General features: G+C 45.4%; 1 protein-coding gene across 12 annotated transcripts in view; it reads left to right on the top strand.

Annotated features, from left to right (window-relative positions):
* The window catches only part of adgrl1a (adhesion G protein-coupled receptor L1a), a 654,463-nt gene that overhangs the window by 9,392 nt on the left and 625,724 nt on the right, over nucleotides 1–19,347 (top strand). The window contains exon 1 of one of the 12 annotated variants that reach the window (XM_073069262.1): nucleotides 16,685–16,746. The exons of the other annotated variants lie outside the window; for them this stretch is intronic. The gene's annotated coding sequence lies outside the window, so the exon portion shown is untranslated. Of the gene's footprint in view, nucleotides 1–16,684; nucleotides 16,747–19,347 lie in introns of those variants that run through there. 12 annotated transcript variants of the gene reach the window in all.

The raw sequence follows: 19,347 nt of genomic DNA, 5'->3' as shown, positions 1-19,347 counted from the left end.
TTTGCTCATCTCACTGGGTTTTTTCCTGTTGCTTGTTTTTAAGATTCAAGATTGCTTATTATTATTCTTCAGTATACCAGTGTAAAGGAGAACAAAATGATTGTTACTCTAGACCCGACGCAGCATAAAAAAAACACAATGAGCATAAAGAACACAATAAAATAAATTCATATAAAAGCAATCCTATTTAAAAAAAAACAACAATGCACAGATTACTGTGATTTGACACATGAGGGGCGTTTGATGGCTCTGGGCCTGTACTCACTGGAATTCAGAAGAATGAGGCGTGACCTCACTGAAGCCTATCGAATGTTGAAAGACCTCGATAGATTGGATGTGGAGAAGATGCTTCCTGTGGTGGAGGGGGGTGGGGGTCTAGGACCAGAAGAGACAGCCTCAGAGTAGAAGGACGTCCATTTAGAGCAGAAATGAGGAGGAATTATTACTTTAGCCAGAGAGTGGTGAATCTGTGGAATTTCTTGTCACAGGCGGCTGTGGAGACCAAGTCATTGGATATACTTAAGGCAGAGGTTGATAGATTCTTGATTGGTCAGGGCATGAAGAGATACAGGGAGAAGGCAGGAGATTGGGGCTGAGAGGAAAATTGGATCAGCCATGATGAAATGGCAGAGCAGACTCGATGGGCTGAATGGCCTAATTCTGCTCCTATTCCTCATGGTCTGATATACATAGACTGATTTATGTATTCAAAATGATGCTTGGTGTTGTGTATGTATTGATGGTGGGGGTTGGCATGGTGGATTAATGGATGGAGGTGTTGATCAGCCTGGAGGAAATATGGGATGATGGTTTGATGGCATCCATTTCTGGGATACTGCCTGATATTGCCTACCATGTCTTTAAAACCAAATTCTCCACCATCACCCTTCACGTGAGCTCCGTCTCCCCCCGACTCCCCCCGCACTCACTCTATTCCGCCAAGACTGGTACTCCTGTCAGCTGTGAGAAAGGGTCGCTGGTGCAGGGATCCTGTGGGGAAAAAAAGAAGAGGGAAGCACTCTGCACACAGACCGTGTAAAGCCTCATCCTTGTGTCAGCAGTATTCACTGGTCTAATGTTGCCTGATTTCATGGAAATGGAGATACGTACATTAATAGCTGTGGCCTGACCTGATCAATTTTTGTTAAAGACAAAGCCAATAAATTGAAATATATGAGTAGTTGTCATTTTTTATGGGCTGCATTTTATTTCATGAGTCTTGACAAAATCACCAAATTAAGTTTGGTAATAAAGCGCGTAAAACATGGGAAACAGGCAGGCTGTGTGGAGAGAGAGAGAGAGAGGATAATTCAGGTTAACTTTTTCCCTCCTCCTCACAGATTCTGCCTGCAGGGCTTATTGCACCATTAGCGGAAAACCAGATGAATGTTCTGACGCCCCGTCCTAATTTCCCCTCTTCGAAGTTTCACGAAAAAGGGAGAATGCCAAGCTCACATTCTGATGCAGCCACAAGAAAGTCCCGACGAAGGGTTTCAGCTCGAAATGAGCACTGTTTACTCTTTTCCACAGATGTCACCTGACCTGCTGAGTCCCTCCAGCATTTTGTGTGTGTTGTTTTAGCCACCAGAAACCACCGATTCTGAAACCTGGAACTACACAAAGAACACTGGAGGAACTCAGCAGGTCGGTCAGCATCTAGGGAGGGGAATGGACAGTCAGCATTTTGGGTTAAGACTCTGGATGTGGACTCAAGTTCAGTGCGGATAAAGAATCTCAACCCAAAACATCGAGTGTCCTTTTCCCTCCACAGAAGGTTGTTTTATACACTCTGATACGACCCATTTGGCACATCTGTGGACATTTAAATTAGACCAAGCATCTCCTGCAATTTTACTGGTTGGTTCAGACTTCTAGCTTTGACAATATTTTGATTTTTTTGTTTCACTGGCTGTGCATTTAGCAATTGAGAAAAAAAATTAGTGGAATTGACTCATTGTGTTTGTCACTACTTGTGGAAACATTGAAGTAACCAGGCTTTTCATTAAAACACTAGCACGGCTGCAGAACCTTGCTTGGCTCTCGGTAGTTTGTTGCCCACTCTATCACAGCCTCAATGGGAAGATAATTACAGCCTCTCTTCATTTCAGGGAAATGATATCCATACTGATGCAAAACAAACAGTAACTGACCTTCAAAGAGTCAAACAGCTTTACTAGCATATGCCTTGCATTAATAGTTTTATGAAGATTTAGGGTGATGTCAAAATTAAAAATATATTTACATTGGACATTATAGGACATCAACGTTCAAAGTAAATTTGTTAATAAAATTATCAACTAGTTTATTACCAAAGTAAATTTATTATCTATTTATTATTACATAGGCAGCAGTCACGTTATTAGATACATCTGTACGCCTGCTCGTTAGTGCAAATATCTAATCAGCTAATCATATGGCAGTAGCTCAACGCATAAAAGCATGCAGACCTAGTCAAGAGGCTCAGTTATTGTTCAGGTCAAACGTCATAATGTGGAAGAAATGTGATCTAAGTGGCTTTGACTGTTGAACGATTGTTGGTGCCATACAGGGTTGTTCGACTATCACAGAAACTGCTGATCTCCCGGGATTTTCACTCGCAACCATCTCTAGAAATTACAGAGAATGGCACAAAAAAATTTTTTTTTTTTTTTAAATCCAGTGAGCAGCAGTTCTGGGGATGAAAATGCCTTGTTAATGAGAGGGGTCAGAGGAGAATGGGCAGACTGGTTCAAGCTGACAGGAAGGCGACAGTAACTCAAATAACCATGCGTTACAACAGTGATATGCAGAAGAGCGTCTCTGAATGCTCAACAATTGAAACGAAGTAGATGTGCTACAGCGGCAAAAGACCATGGGTACACACTCAGTGGAGACTTTATCAGGCACAGAAGATACCTAATAAAATGGCCACTGAATGTACGTTCCCATATGTGACCTCGAGATTCATTTTCTTGCAGGCATTTCCAGGTAGATATTAAAAAAAAATAGAATTTGTAAAAAGCTATACATAAACCGTCAAAAACTGACCAACAACCAACGTGGAAAAGATGACAAACTGTGCAAATAAAAAAGAATACTGAGAACGTGAGTTGAAAACGTTTGGACGACACCAAATGTTTGGCAGCCCATGAGGTAGCTTTCCAAGTATTAGTCACTGTTTTAATGTCAAAAACAAGGCACCAGCTTGTTCAGAGCAAGCCAGTATGGATCATATGTTTTATTGATGAAGTGAAACAGACCATGTCGGATTGCCTTCTTGATTTAAGCATCCCATTCCCTGTCCATTGACTTCAACTCGGGCAGTGTGTACGTTATGCAGTGATACCATTATCATCAGCAGTCTATGTTAAAGTCGTTTTAGGCCCACGGCAGGGTGAATAAGGTGGTGCCAGTGATACCCCTGCTCAGGGCTGGCACTAGGTCACAGGGGCCCCCCAGTGTCAGACACCCAGGTTTGACCCTGAACTCGGGAGTATGATCGTATGTGTTTCCTCCAGGTGCTCCATTTTCTGCCCACATCCCAAAGACTGTTGGTAGGCAAAATGGCTGCCTTTAGTTGTCCATTAACAGGTGGGTAAGTGATATAATTTGGTGGGGCGGGAGTCGAGGGGGAGAAAATAGATTAATGTAGGATTGGTGTAAATGGGAGGTAAGCAAACCTGTGTCAGTTTCTGCAACAGAGCTGATGCATTCATGAGCTGCACCTTTAAATTCCACCTGATTCTGCGGGAATGAGATGAACCTTGTTTCATGTGTGGTGTACTAGGAAGGAGTGTGAGATTCAGGACCAATTTAACAGAGAACGAGGGGAGGACCAGAGAGAGCTGTGGAAGCCAAAATCATGGTGTATATTTAAAGCAAAGGTTGATAGGTTCTTGATTAGTAAAGGCGTCAAAAGTTACGGGGAGAAGGCAGGAGATTGAGGTTTTGAGGGATAATAAATCAGCCGCGATGGAATAGCAGAGCAGACTCAATGGGCTGAATGGCCTAATTGTGCTTCTATGTCTTATGGAGGACTGAGCGTCTGTAGCCACTTTGTGGAAGACCAGCGAGGTGATATCAGACAGTTAGTCAGACTCTGGGAGGGCTGTCCGTTTCCCAGATTTGCAATGGCCAATAGCTCCACAGGGAGCCATATCATATCAGTGAGGTCAAATGCAAAAGCATTGTATAAGGAAGACAAAGAGAAACCTTTTGCTCTTGTGGTGCATCACGTTCAAGGGAACACAATTAAAATAGGAACTGGGTGTTTCAGAGGAGCTTATGTACAAGTTAATGCTAATAACATTCTGAAATTCTCCGCCCTAAAGGTTATGGATCAATTGGCCTTTCAGAGTTTGAACTTAAAACACAATTATTTCATACCCCCCTCAGGTCTCACCCACCCCATGACTTTGACCTCCTCCAGGTCAAAGACTTTGGTGTTTCCACAGTCCTCTGGCTCTGCATTGTTGGAATACCACGTATTTAGCTTCTTCTGGGCATAAGTTTTTGAATATGCTACCTGCCTAATGCTCTCAGCCTGTTTATCTACCTGTCTGTTTGTCTTCCTTTCTCTTTCACCTCCATTTCTTTCCCTTTCCTTACCTCTGTGTCTCTCTTTCACTCTTCCGCTCTGTCAGTCTCCATCTCTCTTTCTGCTCTCTCACTCAACTCCTCATCCCACCCCTCCTTTGAAACATTCCTGAAAACCTGCCCCTGACAGTGCTTTTGACATGCGCTTTAATGTCGGACAGATTTGGATTCAATACTATGTAACGTGCATGAGGAATTGAATGGCCTCTGTCTATCATCTCCTCTTGCCACTACCCTTTTCAGCTTTCCTTCCCGCTGTGCCAACCCCACCTCGACACGTCTCTCCACCCTGAGCACTTGGAAAAGGCATTCCTGTGTTCTCTCTGCACTTGTCCCATTCTCTTCAGATTTAGACCCTTTTCCTTGATTTATTTTCTCCCATTGGTATACCACCACAGGGGTTGATCCGTACTATTCACGTAGCTTTGAGCGCTACCAACGATCTGCTTTGCAAATTGGCCAAGGTTTCGCACTTTGAGATGTTCAAACTAGCGGATTGTGTGTTGGCTGCGCGTCAGTAAATCAACACGAGAACCGTGAGTTGGAACAGGCCACTCAGCCCCTCAAGCCTGTTCCATCATTGCACACCTGACTGTAAACATCCTCTGTGGCAACGTCAACCTTTCACCTCTACTTCTATTGATTACTGAAATACTCAAAGACTAATGTGGGTGAAGCGTTCCGGCTGACAGATGTTTTGCCTTTAATCTCTGTTGATGAAAGGGAGGAAGAAAATGCTGTGCTGAATCGGTTTAATGAAGAAGGATACGTCTGTAATAAGACCCATTGGCCTGACTGGAATGTTGTGTGCTGTAGGTTTGCCTGCTATACTTTAAAGGGAAGCTCCTATGCTCTCCCATGTTCCACTGCAATTTATGAGGCCAGGGGCTTATGTTAAAATCACAATTGCTGATCAGCAGAAACTCAGCTCTTCCTAGGAGACTGAGGGGCCCGGTTTCACTATCTGGTACACGGTAGTGTAGTGTTTAGCAGTACAGGTGATCCAGGTTCAATTCCTACTACTGTGAGGAGTTTGTACGTTCTCTCCATGGCAGTGTAGGTTCCCTCCAGGTGCTCCGGTTTCCTCCCACAGTCCAAAAACGTATGGGATGGTAGGTTAATTGTTCACTGTAAATTGCCCTGTGACGAGGCTAGCTTTAAATTGGGAGATTGCTGGGCAGCACGGCTCAAAGGACAGGAAGGGCCTGGTCCGTGTATCTCAATTTAAAAAAATGATTCTTTAGAAATAAATAATAAATCACAGAGAGTTGATCGGAGTCTAATTCCCTCTTCTTGAATGCACACCTCTCTGCTGACACAGGCACATCAGTGTTAGCACATCCATTGTTTTGTCACATGCTCAGGGAGACCCAGGCAGGACTGGAGTCACCTGGCCCCAGTCAGCTCGGTTTACCATTAGAGATTCGTGTTGAGTGTGTCAACGTTACTGAGGTTCTGAACGGTAAGTAGCAATGCTGTCTGCACCCTACCTTCCATAAATAAGCATCACAGTTAATGTGTTGCTAGCAGCACCTTTACAATGGGAATTTAAAAAAAAACTAGTTAGCACTGTTTGACTATAATAAGTGATAGGAACTGTACCCATTTATGTTTAGCAGTTCAGAGCTGAACTCCAAACCTTGGAAAACCTCACATTCGATCAGGTGATAGACAAAGCAGGTTAAAGTAGCTGGGATACAGTGCAACAACTCTGACATAGATGGATATTACAGTCAGAGAGCACTACACAACAGAAACAGGCCCTTTGGTCCCTCTACTCCATGCCGGCTTGATCTTTTGCCTGGTCCCATCTACTTGCATCTGAACCATAGCCCTCCAGCCCCCCTCTCATCGATGTACATCCAAACTTCCCTTAAATGTTACAATTGCACCCACATCCACCACGACCACTGGCTGTTCACCACCCTCCGAGTGAAGTTTATCCTCACATTCCCCATAAATATTTCACCTGACCTCCAGTTCTGGTCTTACCCAGCCTGATGAGAAAAAGCCTGCACGTATAGGTAGGGTGATGAAACAAAACGTCATTTTGTTTATCTCTATAAGACCTCCTCTCGTCCTCCTGTGCTCCAGTGAACAAAGTCTTAAACCTATTCAACCTTGCCCTATAACTCAGGTCCTGGCAACATTCTTGTTAAGTGTTTGCACTTATTCAGGCTTATTGATGTCTTTCTTGTAGATGGTTGGCAGGTTGGTGTAGCAGTTAATGTAACGCTATCACAGTACCATTGACCTAGGTTCGATTCCATTGTGACCTTTAAGTGTTCCAGTTTCCTCCAACAGTCCAAGTAGATATGGGTTAGTAGGTTAATTGGTCACAAGGTTGTAATTGGGCCACGTAGACTCTTTGGGCCGGAAGAGCCTATTATCATGCTGTATCTCTAAAATAAGGGGCCAGAACTGTACACAATATTAATGAGTATGCAAGGACTACTTGCGTAAGTGTCGTTGCAATTCCCCGGCGACGTAACCCCTTAATATCTACACACTGCCATTGAGATCTTGCCTGACCAGCCCGCTGCCCGGCCGTTTCTCGGTGCTCACCAATGCCTGTGGTAGTGGGGCAGTTCCCACCCATCTTTCTGCTCAGTTTTCAGCACGCCTCTGCCCACCCACACCACATGTAGAGGATGCCATTAGTGTTCTGGCTCTGACTGGTATCTGCCTTATGGCTGTTAATCACTTGCTGCATTATTCAAGTGGCACCACCTGCCGCAGAGTGGTCCTTATAAAAATGTAACATCTTCTCTTTGCTCGCTGCTCCAGTACCTCCTCCGCACCTTGCACCTCCTTTTAAATTCCTCGATGCCTCCTTATTTTCATTTACCGTCATTTTTTTTTCTCTAGAAATGACCCTCCTGATCACCATCTAGGCCTTGGCATCTCCTTATCACCAGAACTGATAAATTAATGTGTCCAAAATCCAGCAACTTTGTTTTCCACATTTTTGGAGCTTTTGATCCATCTGTCCATCAGCTATGAAAGACAGTTTTCACTGATACCTGAATCTCTCCAAACCGTCTTGTTCTTTCTGTGGCCTCCAGTTTCACAGTTCCATCTAAGTGGAGGAGACGGGTTTGTGATACAATCCTTCAAGAGGCCCTATCCATATCCAAGAGCCTGGACCTCACTTTTCTCTGCCCAAGTCACTACAGATCTAGGGTCTTCCTGGAGAATACAAAATAATTAATTGTTTTCTTCTTTACTGAATCTTTCCCACCCCTAATAAACAATAGACTTGAACTTGGGCCTCAATGTTCTTTTGGGGGAGGATATGGGATTGGTCACATGATATATTCACTACCTCTACTTTTCCCCAGGCTCCTGATTCCTCTCAGTCTAACCCTGGACCAGCTTCTTTTCGATCTCCACTATAAGATCCCCTGACGGCTCTCTTGATCCCTGTCCCACCTAATCTTCTCATCTGACTCAAAATTTATTGACACTTTGTAAATTCCGGTCTTTACCAGTTCAGACTTTACCCATTCTCCCTTCCTCCCTCACTGTGACTCTTGTCCATTCGTTCAAACCTCCCCACCACCCCCACCTCTTGCCCAAGATGACCTCCTACTCATAGTCATAGGGTAATACAGCAGGCCAACAGTCCATTCAGCCCATCGCCTTTTCACCACAGCAGTCTGAGAAGGTGTCTAACCACTGGTTCAGAACTCTTGTGGCCAATGATACCAAAATCCTGGAAAATGAATAAATGATTAAATATTTAAAACATGGGACAAGGAATTTGGATAATAATAAAAAAAAACATGATTAATGCTATGGCAAAGTATGAACCAATTGGTCTGAAGCCACTCTAGTCCAAGCTTCTTTCTGACATTGCCTCCCTGATGGTTGCCTGTGTCCACTCAGGCAACTCAGTGTCCACTCAAATCCATTCTTTAGAAACATCTTAAATTGTATTCATTAGTTGTACTGCAAAGGGAATGTAACGCTCTAATGACAGTAGCATAGCGGCTAGTGTGATGCTATTAGAGCTTGTGGGGTCAGAGATCAGGGTTCAGTTCCAGTGGCTTTTGTAAGGAGTTTGAACGTGTGAGCTTCCTCCTGGTGCTCCAGTTTCTTCCCACGGTCCGAAGTTAATTGGTCATTATAAGTTTTCCTGTGATTAGGCTAGGGCTTCTCCAGGGGATTGGTGGCTGGTGCAGCTCATTGGGCTGGAAGAGCCTGTTCCACGTTCATCAGTCAGTCAATCAATCGATTGATGACTTGTATTCATGTGTGGACTTCAACCTGGTCAAGCAGTCTGAGGTGCTCCAGGAGAGTGACTGGGTGAACTTTGGAGCTGAACCATCAGAGTGTGGCCAAGGGAATGTTGCATTGAGCACCTTGCTGGGTTAGAATTAGAGGGGGACGGGCCCTGCACTAGCAAAGGGTGACTGAGTGTGAGCATGGCAGAGCACCCAGCTGCAGAATTGGAGGGAGGCTCTGGAGACTATCATCCCCATCCCTTATTCCCCTGCTGAGGGTTACCTGGGACCAGCCATATATTCAGACTTGGCTTTATTATCATTGTGTAGAGAATGTTGTTGTTTTGTGGCAGCAGTATGGGGCAAGGATAAAGAAATATACATCTCCAGATGAATTGCTGGATAACTTCACTCAACCCATTACTGAAATGTTCCCACTGAACTAGACTCGCGTTCAGGGGCTCTTCATCTCACGTTCTCAATATTTATTATTTATTATTTCTATTTTTTTCTCAGTCTTTTTGTGTTTGCACAGTTTGTTTATTATTTTGCATGTTGGCTGTTGTCCGTCCTGTTGGGTGGGGTCATTCATTCTGTTTCTTGTATTTACTGTGAAAAATGAATCCCAGGGTTGCCTCTGGTGATACTAAATTTACTTTGATTTTTGAATCTGGTGCAGATCGCTGACTATGAGGGTGAATGGGTCTCTGTGCACAGTAGCACAGCAGAGAAATCCATGTATTCCAATTGTTGGAGGTTGGGAAAATGGGAGCTTGGCAGGGATAATATTGGGCAGTAGGACTATGTACCTGATCTTCTCACTGGGGAACCCTGTCGAACTGTGGTACTTGTTTTAACTGATCCTACCCCACAGGTGGACCTTACACGCAGTTCTATACTGATGGCTCTGGCAACAGCTGTCCTACCTACCCCTCATTAGCTCTATTGTATACTCCAATGAATTTGAACTAGCAACACATTCGCTGCTCCGTTATTTAGTTTAATACATTTGACATGGATGCCAGAGACGTTATCTGTGTTGGTGAGGTCCACAAAACTCTTAGAAGTTCTACATTTGGTACATAGCTTGGCATATTTTCTCTGAGTTAACACATCACTGTCTCAGATGGTCATTAGGAGATATATCATCATCTTCCACTTGATACTGTCATGGTTTGATATTTACCCGAATATGGCATCAGCCAATTAATCTGTCCCTGGGTACTGTTTCCCATTACTTCCAACCTCTCCGCATTCAGTATGTGATAGTAGCCCCTATACTCAGTCGCTCTGTCAGCTTGTAGTATTTACATACATCTGACCCTTTCCCTGGATGTCGTTTAATGTCAGCCAGCTTCCAATCCCTTCCGTTTCTCTGTTTCTGTGGCATTCACTGTTACTGAGTGCCTTGTGTTACAATGTCACTGTGTAATATTCCCCTATATTCCTTTCCAGTCCCTTGGGGTTATAGTGTCACTGGGTTATAATCACCTGTAGACAGCCGTCCTGGTTATATTGTTATGATATGTTATTAAGCTATAACCAATCCTTCACCTGTAATATTCACCTGTATCCAATTCCTCCTGGTTACAGTGTTCCTCTGTAATATTCACCTGTATCCAATTCCTCCTGATTACAGTGTTCCTCTGTAATATTCTCCTGTTCCCTGTTCTTCCTGGTTACAGTGTTACAGGTGTGATATTCACCTGTACCGTGTTGATTTTAATTGACTTTATTTCTTACATCCTTCACATACATGAGGAGTAAAAATCTTTACATAATGTCTCTGTCTAAATGTGCAATATGCAATCATAGTAATTTATAATAATTTATAATAAATAGAACAGCCAATGTAACACAGAAATGCACTCAAATCAGCATGAGTTAATCAGTCTGATGACCTGGTGGAAGAAGCTGTCCTGGAGCCCATTGGTCCTGGCTTTTATGCTGCAGTACCGTTTCTCGGATGGTAGCAACTGGAATAGATTGTGTTTGGGGTGACTCGGGTCCCCAGTGATCCTTTAGGCCCTTTTTCCATGCCTGTCTTTGTAAGTGTCCTGAATCATGGAAAGTTCACATCTACAGATGTGCTGGACTGTCCGCACCACTCTCTGTAGAGTCCTGCAATTAAGGGAGGTACAGTTCCCATACCGCTCAGTGATGCAGCCAGTCTGGATGCTCTCAATTGTGCACCTGTAGAAAGTTCCTAGGATTTGGGGGCCCATACAAAACTTTCTCAACTGTCTGAGGTGAAATAGGCACTTTTGTGCCTTTTTCACCACACACCTAGTGTGGTGTCTACGTGTGGTCCTCGGTGATGTGTATGTTGAGGAACTTAAAGTTGTTGACCCTCTCAACCCCAGATCCATTGGTGTCAATAGGGGTTGACCCATCTCCATTCTTCCTGTAATCCACAACCTTGTTTTTGCAACTGAGAGAGAGGTTGTTTTCTTGACACCACTGTATCAGAGAGATGATCTCTTCCCTGTAGGCCACCTCATTATTGTTTGAGATTAGGCCAATCAATGTAGTGTCATCAGCAAATTTAATTAGCAGATTAGAGCTGTGAGTGGCAACACAGTCATGGGTATACAGGGAGTAAAGGAGGGGACTTAGTATACAGCCCTGAGGGGCTCCTGTGTTGAGAGTCAGAGGGAGTCCACTCTCACCACCTATCAGTGATCTGACAGGAAGTCCAAGATCCAGCTACATGAGGCAGGATCAAGGCCAAGGTCTCTGAGCTTCCTGTTGAACTTGGATAGAATTATGGTGTTGAATGCTGAACTGTAGTCCAAGAACAGCATTTTCACATAAGCACCCTTCTTCTCCAGGAGTATAAGGACGGTATGTAGACGGTATTGTGTCATCTGTCAATCGGTTGTGTCGGCAGGTGAATTGTAGGTGGTCCAGGTAGCAAGCTGCAGATGTAGACCTTAACCAGCCTCTCAAACCATTTGCTTATTATTGAGGTGAGTGCGACAGCAGACTAGTTGTTCAGCATGTTACCTTGGTCTTTTTGGGTACAGGAACAATAGTGGATAATTTGAAGCAGGAGGGCACTCTCCCCTGGGAGAGGGAGTGATTAGAAATGTCTATAAACACACCTGCCAGTTGTGCTGCGCACATCCTGAGTACTCACCCTGGGATGCTGTCCTGTCGCGCATCCTTGCGACTGTCCACCCATTGGAGATATCTGAGTACCTTAGCCTCAGAGATGACCAGGTTGAAGTGGTGGCCTTCTTCGGAGTCTCAGAGTTAGCGACATCGAACCGAGCGTAAAAGCAATTGAGCTCATCTGGGAGAGAGGCTTTGAAATCTGCGATGGCATGCAACACTCGCCACAAGTCATGTGTGCTGTTTGCTGTGAATCTTGACTCAGTCTTGCCCCTGTATTGTTGTTTTGCAGCCCTGATAGCTTTGCAGAGATCGGAGCTGCTTTTCTTGAGCTCCTGCTGATTGCCGGCAGTGTAAGCTCGATGTCGCGCAGTAAGTGCTGCCCGCAAAGAACTATTGATCCGGGATTTCTGGTTCGGAAGGCCCTGACCAACTTCTGGGGGACAACAACATCAATGCACTTCCAGATGAAGCACATGACTCCATCCGTGTACTCGGAGATATACTCATCATGGAAGACATTCCAGTTGATGTCCTCCTGGTTAGTGTTACTGTGAAATCCACCTGTACCCTGTTCCTCCTAGTTACGGTATTGGTGTGTGATATTCACCTGTGGCCTGTTTGTGTTGATTACAGTGTTACTGTGTGATATTCACCTGTACCCTATTCCTCCTGGTTACAGCGTTACGGTGTGATATTCACCTGTACCCTGTTCCTCCTGGTTACAGTGTTGCTATGTGATATTCACCTGTACCCTGTTCCTCCTGGTTACAGTGTTGCTATGTGATATTCACCTGTACCCTGTTCCTCCTGGTTACAGTGTTACTGTGTGATATTCACCTGTACCCTGTTCCTCCTGGTTACAGTGTTACTGTGTGATATTCACCTGTACCCTGTTCCACCTGGTTACAGTGTTGCTATGTGATATTCACCTGTACCCTGTTCCTCCTGGCTACAGTGTTACTGTGTAATATTCACCTGTACCCTGTTCCTTCTGGTTACAGTGTTACTTTGTGATTCACCTGTACCCTGTTCCTTCTGGTTACAGTGTTACTGTGTGATATTCACCTGTACCCTGTTCCTCCTGGTTATGGTGTTACTGTGTGATATTCACCTGTACCCTGTCCCTCCTGGTTACGGTGTTGCTATGTGATATTCACCTATACCCTGTCCCTCCTGGTTACAGTGTCCCTAAGTGATATTCACCTGTACCCTGTCCCTCCTGGTTACAGTGTTACTGTGTGATATTCACCTGTACCCTGTTCCTCCTGGTTACAGTGTTGCTATGTGATATTCACCTGTACCCTGTTCCTCCTGGCTACAGTGTTACTGTGTGATATTCACCTGTACCCTGTTCCTCCTGGTTACAGTGTTACTGTGTGATATTCACCGGAACCCTGTTCCTCCTGGTTACAGTGTTACTGTGTGATATTCACCTGTACCCTGTTCCTCCTGGTTACAGTGTTACTGTGTGATATTCACCTGCACCCTGTTCCTCCTGGTTACAGTGTTACATTGTGATTCACCTGCACCCTGTTCCTCATGGTTACAGTGTTACTGTGTGATATTCACCTGTACCCTGTCCCTCCTGGTTACAGTGTTACTGTGTGATATTCACCTGTACCCTGTTCCTCCTGGTTACAGTGTTGCTATGTGATATTCACCTATACCCTGTCCCTCCTGGTTACAGTGTTACTGTGTGATATTCACCTGTACCCTGTTCCTCCTGGTTACAGTGTTACTTTGTGATTCACCTGTACCCTGTTCCTCCTGGTTACAGTGTTACTTTGTGATTCACCTGTACCCTGTTCCTCCTGGTTACAGTGTTACTGTGTGATATTCACCTGTACCCTGTTCCTCCTGGTTACAGTGTTGCTATGTGATATTCACCTATACCCTGTCCCTCCTGGTTACAGTGTTACTGTGTGATATTCACCCGTACCCTGTTCCTCCTGGTTACAGTGTTACATTGTGATTCACCTGTACCCTGTTCCTCCTGGTTACAGTGTTACTTTGTGATTCACCTGTACCCTGTTCCTCCTGGTTACAGTGTTACTGTGTGATATTCACCTGTACCCTGTTCCTCCTGGTTACAGTGTTACTGTGTGATATTCACCTGTACCCTGTTCCTCCTGGTTACAGTGTTGCTATGTGATATTCACCTATACCCTGTCCCTCCTGGTTACAGTGTTACTGTGTGATATTCACCTGCACCCTGTTCCTCCTGGTTACAGTGTTACTGTGTGATATTCACCTGCACCCTGTTCCTCCTGGTTACAGTGTTACTGTGTGATTTTCACCTGTACCCTGTTCCTCCTGGTTACAGTGTTACTGTGTGATATTCACCTGTACCCTGTTCCTCTTGGTTACAGTGTTACTTTGTGATTCACCTGCACCCTGTTCCTCCTGGTTACAGTGTTACTGTGTGATATTCACCTGTACCCTGTTCCTCCTGGTTACAGTGTTGCTATGTGATATTCACCTATACCCTGTCCCTCCTGGTTACAGTGTTACTGTGTGATATTCACCTGTACCCTGTTCCTCCTGGTTACAGTGTTACTTTGTGATTCACCTGCACCCTGTTCCTCCTGGTTACAGTGTTACTGTGTGATATTCACCTGTACCCTGTTCCTCCTGGTTACGGTGTTACTGTGTGATATTCACCTGTACCCTGTTCCTCCTGGTTACAGTGTTACTGTGTGATATTCACCTGCACCCTGTTCCTCCTGGTTACAGTGTTACTGTGTGATATTCACCTGTACCCTGTTCCTCCTGGTTACAGTGTTGCTATGTGATATTCACCTATACCCTGTCCCTCCTGGTTACAGTGTTACTGTGTGATATTCACCTGTACCCTGTTCTTCCTGGTTACGGTGTTACTGTGTGATATTCACCTGTACCCTGTCCCTCCTGGTTACGGTGTTGCTATGTGATATTCACCTGTACCCTGTTCCTCCTGGTTACAGTATTGCTATGTGATACTCACCTGTACCCTGTCCCTCCTGGTTACAGTGTTACTGTGTGATATTCACCTGTACCCTGTTCCTCCTGGTTACAGTGTTACTGTGTGATATTCACCTGTACCCTGTTCCTCCTGGTTACAGTGTTGCTATGTGATATTCACCTGTACCCTGTTCCTCCTGGTTACAGTGTTGCTATGTGGTATTCACCTGTACCCTGTTCCTCCTGGTTATAGTGTTACTGTGTGATATTCACCTGTACCCTGTTCCTCCTGGTTACAGTGTTACTGTGTGATATTCACCTGTACCCTGTTCCTCCTGGTTACAGTCTTACTGTGTGATATTCACCTGTACCCTGTTCCTCCTGGTTACAGTGTTACTGTGTGATTCACCTGCACCCTGTTCCTCCTGGTTACAGTGTTACTGTGTGATATTCACCTGTACCCTGTTCCTCCTGGTTACAGTGTTGCTATGTGATATTCACCTATACCCTGTCCCTCCTGGTTACAGTGTTGCTATGTGGTATTCACCTGTACCCTGTTCCTCCTGGTTATAGTGTTACTGTGTGATATTCACCTGTACCCTGTTCCTCCTGGTTACAGTGTTACTGTGTGATATTCACCTGTACCCTGTTCCTCCTGGTTACAGTGTTACTGTGTGATATTCACCTGCACCCTGTTCCTCCTGGTTACAGTGTTACTTTGTGATTCACCTGCACCCTGTTCCTCCTGGTTACAGTGTTACTGTGTGATATTCACCTGTACCCTGTTCCTCCTGGTTACAGTGTTACTGTGTGATATTCACCTGTACCCTGTTCCTCCTGGTTACAGTGTTGCTATGTGATATTCACCTATACCCTGTCCCTCCTGGTTACAGTGTTACTGTGTGATATTCACCTGTACCCTGTCCCTCCTGGTTACAGTGTTACTGTGTGATATTCACCTGAACCCTGTTCTTCCTGGTTACGGTGTTACTGTGTGATATTCACCTGTACCCTGTTCCTCCTGGTTATAGTGTTACTGTGTGATATTCACCTGTACCCTGTTCCTCCTGGTTATAGTGTTACTGTGTGATATCCCTAATTCCACTGTATTGCGGATATTTCATTCAATCACCGATTAACTCTCCACATTATATTGACACAGTTCTACTGTTGTCCATTGAGTCCTTCTGCAGCGCACTCTTTGTGTAGCCTGAAGCCCTGAGGGTTGTCAGAAGATTAAGAGGATAGCAAGACTTCGGAATGCGAGGTTCGGTTGTGAGAGTGGTGAAAAAAATCTCATGTAAACTTGCAGCCAAGTATTTCAATCAGAACTTCGGTCAGCGCTGAGTAGCTGCTGCAGCAGCCTCGCTCACCACTAGGGGCAGAGCGGTCCAGCAAATGGCATTGGCTCCACCGGCAACGCAAACAGCAGATTATAACTCACTGAATTGTTTGTTCACAGCCGGGTCCCGTCTGTTGGAATTTCAGAGATCAGCTCATTCCGCTGTCTAGCTGCTAGGAGGAGTCTTCCTTCATCCAGCTCTCTTGGTTTTTAAGTGCTGCAGTGTGAGGAGTGCTCGTTCTGCATGATCTTTCCTGTGAGCAGCAAATAGATAATGAATCGTCTTTAACCTTCTGCGCAGCAAGCGCATGTTTTGCATGAAAGGCTGTTTTCCCCTCTGCCTGGTACTATTTCCCCCCTTGCTTTGTAAATTAGAAGGTTCTGTGCTCCTGCCATACTGATACGAGAAGGTGTTTCAGCACTGATATCCCAAGTGAACGATGGGAGAGAGGCGGCTGGGTGGGAGGGACGGCGAGAGAGAGAGGCTGCCAAGGATTAGGTATCAAATGGAGAAAACAAGGGACTTCAAGCACACAATTCGCACAGGTAATTGGTATTGGAAGTGGCGCTTGCCTGTGACAGGAATCCTCTCCCTCCCTTACTGTCCCTGCCTCAGCTCTTTTCACCAGTTCCACTAGCTGTACGTATCCAGCGTCCTGTGAATTATGGAGGGTCCTTCGACTCCCTGCCCTTGCATAATTTGTTTGCGTTTTGCATTTGAGATCCCCTCCGCACCCTTGCCACATCACCTCCAGCTCCACAATTTCGCCCACGTTCTGTCAGTTCAGGCCTCTAGCTCGTCGCGTTTTAGCAGCGCTTCTCTCCGCTTCCTCCCCCTCCATCTCTGTGGGCCGGCCGGTGGGTTAACTGGCTGCCGTGAGCTGTTGCTAGCCTGGAAGCGAGTGGGAGGAGCTGGTGGGAAGGTGGGAGAATCGGTTAGAGGAAAAACGTACAGGGTAGTCGGATTGCTCTGAGAGCTGGCATAGACTCAATGGGCCGAACGGTGTTCTTCTATGGAAGCAGGGAAGTACCCATGAACTGGAATTCCTGTCTCTCCTTTCTTCCATGACCCTCACAACAAAAAAAAACCAATAATCTGGATCGAGCATTTATTTGGTCACCTCTTCCCATATCTCACATGGCTCCTGAATTAGTGCAGCGCCCGTTCGGCCCATCACGACCCTGTCACCCCACTCAGTGTAAAACATCGTCGTCTTGTTAAGGCAATGCGAAACATAAGTATGTCTCCCTCTGTGACGGGTGCTGTGGGAATGCATGTTAGTGTGGAATGATTCAACCGCAGTTCCCGGCCTGTTACCCCATTACTTGGAAACCCTGAAGGGTCAGCATCTGGCCCACCAGATGCTTATTCCTGCCGACCTCTAAGAAACGCTAGGACCTTGGTTCCGGCGACCACTTTCCACTCAGCAAGTTCACCAGACAACTTATCAGCACACTTGTGTAAAATCCTTCAAAAAATGAATTAAGGGTTTGTTGAGAGATGATTAATAACATCCAATAGTCTGGAATATCAGACAGCCTGGCACCACCAAGGTCCCAGGGGTACTGGGTTATTGGAGGCTTACTGTACGTTGAAAGATCTTCATGCCTAATCTGTTGAAAGCGCCAATGAGCTGTTAACATTGTCTGAGTTTTGGACAGAGAGTTCTGCATGTCTTTGCACTTCATGGGGTCTTGATGTCCCTTCAGCCCACCACGTCTGTGCTGGCCATCCAGTACCCATCTGTGGGTCCATTCCCTTCTGGTTATTCAGTTATTCAGTAGTCCACTGGCTACATTAGAAATACTGTGAGAGTCCCTGCCTTTTCCAGCCCTCCAGGTTCCGATCACATTCTGTGGAAAGGGTCTCCTAAAGGTCCACTCTAAACTCAGGGTTTAGATGTGATCACTTGATGCGGAAAATCTCCGCCGAACAGCCCACCCTGATTGCTGGGTGTCCCATGAGTGTAATAATATCCCCCCCCCGACCCCCAACTACCCGTTCCCATTAATTTCCACCCCCTCCCATTCATCCTCCTGGTCCGTCATCTTAACCGGTTCGCTCTCACGAGTTCCTGCCCTGAAGGAGCAGACAGTTTGTTTTTACTATCAAGTTTTCATTACTTAACCCACTGATACTTACGGTGGATCTGCACAGCACTCTCTTGTGCCCCTGCACTTCTCCCACCGTTCCCCACCCCACCACAGGATTTTTATAACTCGTGTGCTGAGTAACCTTCATTTATTTGTGCAGTCTGCCTTCTTTTGCACATTGGGTGTTTTCAGAATTTGTCTGTTTATGTATAGATTATTGTTAATTCTATTATGTTGCCCGTTTTTTAAAAAAAGTATCTCAAGGTAGTATATAGTAACTTATATGTACTTTGATAATAGATTTACTCTGAACTTTGAACAAGGCCATGAATACAGCCATTGAGATGTGGCCCAGGACACCCAAAACTAAAACTTCCTCCCTTTACGTTCCAGCCTCTTCAGCCTAAAAGGCAGGATGCGTCATACTGAAATCGGACAATGGGGGGGAAGCAGGCCACATGTAATCTGTGCAGGGAGAAACAAGACCAAAGACCTGAGTGGGACTGCAACTAGAGGGTGAGGGGCGAAAAGATTTAAGGGGAACGTGAGGAGAAACTGCTTCACTCGGAGGGTCGTGATTGTGTGGAACGAGCTGCCCGCACAAGCGGTGCGTGCGAGCTCGATTTCAACGTTTTAGAGAAGTTTGGATAGGTATATGGTTGGTAGGGGTATGGAGGGCTATGGCCCACCGGTGCAATTCAATGTGAGTAGGCATTTTAAAAAGGTTTGGCTCAGACTAGCTGAGGTGAAGAGCCTGTTTCTGTGCTGACCCTTCATCGGCTTCGTGTACCGTAGATGCTGCCTGACCTCCTGAGTGTTTCTATCATTTTCTAAATACAAGACGTTCTGCAGATGCTGGACATCACATGCATAATGCTGGAGGAGCTCAGCAGGTCAGGCCGCGTCTATGGAAATGAACAAACAGTCGACGTTCTGGGCCCAGACCCATCTTCAGGACTGGGAAGGAAGGGGAGTGTCAGAATAAAAAGGTGTGGGGTGGGGGAGAAGCAGGACTAGATAGAAGGTGATAGGTGAAGCCTGGTGGGTGGGGGG

This window comes from Hemitrygon akajei, chromosome 16 (assembly GCF_048418815.1).
Source record: "Hemitrygon akajei chromosome 16, sHemAka1.3, whole genome shotgun sequence".
Taxonomy (NCBI): domain Eukaryota; kingdom Metazoa; phylum Chordata; class Chondrichthyes; order Myliobatiformes; family Dasyatidae; genus Hemitrygon; species Hemitrygon akajei.
Note: the sequence above shows the minus strand (reverse complement) of the source record. Positions and strands in the feature narration are given on the sequence as shown.